Source organism: the organism of the source record quoted next, unplaced genomic scaffold, assembly GCF_019419815.1.
Source record: "Pyrus x bretschneideri cultivar Hongxiangsu unplaced genomic scaffold, Pyrus_bretschneideri_v1 Contig114, whole genome shotgun sequence".
Taxonomy (NCBI): Eukaryota; Viridiplantae; Streptophyta; class Magnoliopsida; order Rosales; family Rosaceae; genus Pyrus; species Pyrus x bretschneideri.
Window position 1 is genome coordinate 143,942 of NW_025999407.1, and position 3,602 is coordinate 147,543.

Sequence of the window (3,602 nt, forward strand, 5' to 3'; positions counted from 1 at the left end):
GTAATAATCCAAGGGATTAGCAAAGTTGCTAATCCCCGGCAACGGCGCCAAAATTTGATGTGAGAATTATACGCACACAAATTAACCCTCTTTTGACAATTGTAGTATAAGTATGTAGGTAGGGATCATTCTGGACCGGGGATTAGGAGGGATTGTTAATCACTTGGATTTGACTCAAAAACGTAAAAACACAATATAAAACACTATACTGGACTCAAAGAATGCAAAACTAACCTTCAAAACACCAAAACAAACCAAAAGACTCAAAACTGCCTTAAAAACACAATCTGGGCAGTTTTAAACACTAGACACAACTTTGGACGAAAATTGGTTTTAACTTGACCTAAGACACTTAAAAACACAACTAAAGTGATTTCTAACTACTATGACTCAACAAAGTAAAGGGGGATTGGTTTTGGACGAATTTAAAAACAAAACAAACTTTTTGAATTAGAACAGATTGTAAAAACTAATTTGATGGAATTGAATGGATGGGAAGCTAGCTAAGGGGTTCATCTCCACACATGTTATACTTGCACACAAAACGATTTCTAATTGCTTTTCAATAAACCATGAATTCTCAACGCCCCAGATTAACCGTGAATTGCACTAATTAACCCTCAGATTTTCCTAACGTTATTGAATTGGATGATTGCATACGACAACCCAAAACATTCCCCACAAGTCCCCTACATGATTGCATAATAGAGATACAAGCAAGAATCATTAAGTTCTATGAAAACCATAAGCATTGACGAAGCACTTGTTACTATGATTGCATGAAACTTATGCCAAGAATTTACTTAACGCGATTGAGATCATCAACCTTTACTACTTGTGAATATAATTCCATAACGATTAGGTGAAATTTTCTTATATCCTAGCATCCAATGTATGCATTATAATTAAGCGTGCACTCTCAACCAACACACACAAATCAATGTAATTCACATAGATAGGTAAATTGAATTCACAACTTATGAAACGCAATTGGAAGTAATCAAATCATATTGCAAGCATAAACATGTATTTAGAATTCCCCCTAGCCATGGGGGGGTTTAGTTCCTCATACGCACAAAACAAAGAGAATTGAAATTAAACATTGAAATCAAGGAAAAGAAACACCTAAAAATTCCAACAACTCAAACTTGAATTGTATGAACGTTTAGGCCCTTCTCCTCCTCTTTGTTGCGGCACAAGGTCTAAGGATAGGTTTTGGGATGGTATTTGTATGGAGGAATGGTTGTGTGATGGTAGGGTAGTGTTTTGGAGGGATGGGGAGTGGTGGAAATGGAATGGGAGGCACGGCAAAGATGGAAGAATGCTGGAATGGATGTTATGCACGGCAATGGTTGTGTGATGGTGTGTTTGTGGAAGAATTTCTGTGGTGAATGGAGGTGTGGAATGAATCATCCTTTGTGGCTGCAATGGATGCTTATTTATAGATGGATGAATAATTAAAAAAGGGAATATGACAGCTAGGAGGGAATGATTAAAGAGGGAATGCATGTGGAATGACAGCTAGGTTAGTTGGTGGAAAGCTGGAATTGCAAAGGGGGGTGCACGGCTTTGAAAGGGAAAATGTGGCTGATTGTGAATGTGTTTGCATGTGAATTAAAGCTAGGGTGAATGATGATGAATGCATGTGGATTAAAGAGTGAATGGTGGCTGCAATAATAAAATGGAATGCTGGAAAGGGTATAAAATGCATGGCAAAAGGGGTTAATGGTGCTGGAATTGTTATGCACGGGTTTGAAGATTGTTTTTGGGGAGAGAATGGGAATGCACGGCACACAAGGGTTGTGATGGTGTGAAGTGTGAATGGCTGAGATGGTTTGATGAATGAATGTGTTTAAATGGTTTAAAATAGGAAAGAAGGCCCTCCCTTGCACGGCAAGGAAGGGAAATACCAAGGGGATACACGGCATGGCTTAAGGTTGCAAGTTTTGTGACCTAGAATAGGTAGGAACCTTCTTTGACTAAGATTCCTCATTTGATTAGGAATCCTCTTCAATTTAGTCCATTCATTTTGCTCCAAACGTAAGCTATCCATTCCAAGCCCAATTTTGCTCCAAAATGCTCCAAAATGCACCTTTTTGCTTCCTTAGCCATATGAACCTAGAAACACACGAAAATGGCATAAAGGACTAAAATAACTAAAGAAACACAACGTAAATGCACGAGAAGAAGCCAATTAAGTCACATAAATATGCTCCTATCAGAATTCTATAAGGCATGTTACTACATTTAAAATCTTGTTTTAATTGATTAAATGTGAACTAGTAAGTGGTAACTATGGTTAAGTGTTTGCTCAAATGTAAAGAGAGCTAAAATTTGTGGGAGTAGTGTTCTTTAATATGTCATGTGCATTGGAAATCCCTGAGGTAAATGTTGGAAGGTCTAGATTGTGTTTTGTTTGTTTTATTTGCTTTGTTTTGCTCGAGGACTAGCATAAGCTAAGTGTGGGGGAATTCGATAGGAGCATATTTATGCGACTTATTTAGCTTGTTTTCTCACATTTATGTTGTTAGTTCATAGTTATTTTAGTATTTTAAGATATTTTCGTGTGTTTCTAGGTTCGTATGGCTAAGGTCGCAAGAAGGTGCATTTTGGAGCCTTTTGGAGCAAAATTGGACTTGGAATGGATAACATATGCTTGGAACAAAAGGAATGGACGAAATTGAAGACCTAAAGATGTTAGGATTCCTAATCAAAGAAGGATTCCTAATCAAAGAAGGATTCCTAGTCAAAGAAGGTTTCCTACTTGAAGTAGGAAAGTTAAGCCAAGGTTTCCTATTTTGGTTTGACCTTTCATAATCCTAAAAGGCCCTAAGTTCCAGCAACATTGAGGATTCTCATGCATTTTAGGACACAAATTTAACCTTCCTTGCATCCTCATGTCCTTTGACCTTTCATAAACCTCATTTTCCTTGCCATGCAAGGGGGAATGCTTATTCCCTATTTTGTGTCACAAGATCACATTCCTCTTTCACCTTATTCAAGGCCGCACCTTACATACCGGTTCTATCCTAAATCCTTGCCTTATTTCAGCCTTAAATCACATTCCTTTCTTATCATTTTTGGCCGCAAGTTTTCTTTCCTTTTCCCTTTAATTTCTGACTTTAGGTCTCCTTTTCCTTATGGATTTGGGGTCTAATCCTTTCCAAAACTATGTAATAAAAGTTAGGATTCTTTCCTTCAAATAAATAACCAATGCCGCACCCTTAGAGAACCCTAATCATTCACTCACACAATCTGCCATCCTTCATCCTGTCCACCAACCTTTGCCGCAACTTTCATCAGAAGCCCTATACCTGATCCTAATTGAATGCTAAAGGTTCTTAACCTTTTCCCTCTTGGTTTCTGCCAAACCCTAGTTTTTTTCCCATTGGATTGTGCAATCCTTTTCCTTCAAAAATTATGCAAGACCTAGCCTATAAATACAAGCCTTTGCCGCAGGTTTTAATCATCCATTCACTCATTCATTCATTCATACATTCAGCCATAATTCACACCACATCACCCTAGTGCCGCAAGCAAGAAAGGAAGGAGAAGAGGACTTGTGCAATCTGCCATCCAAGGGAGTGCCATGCATGCCATTA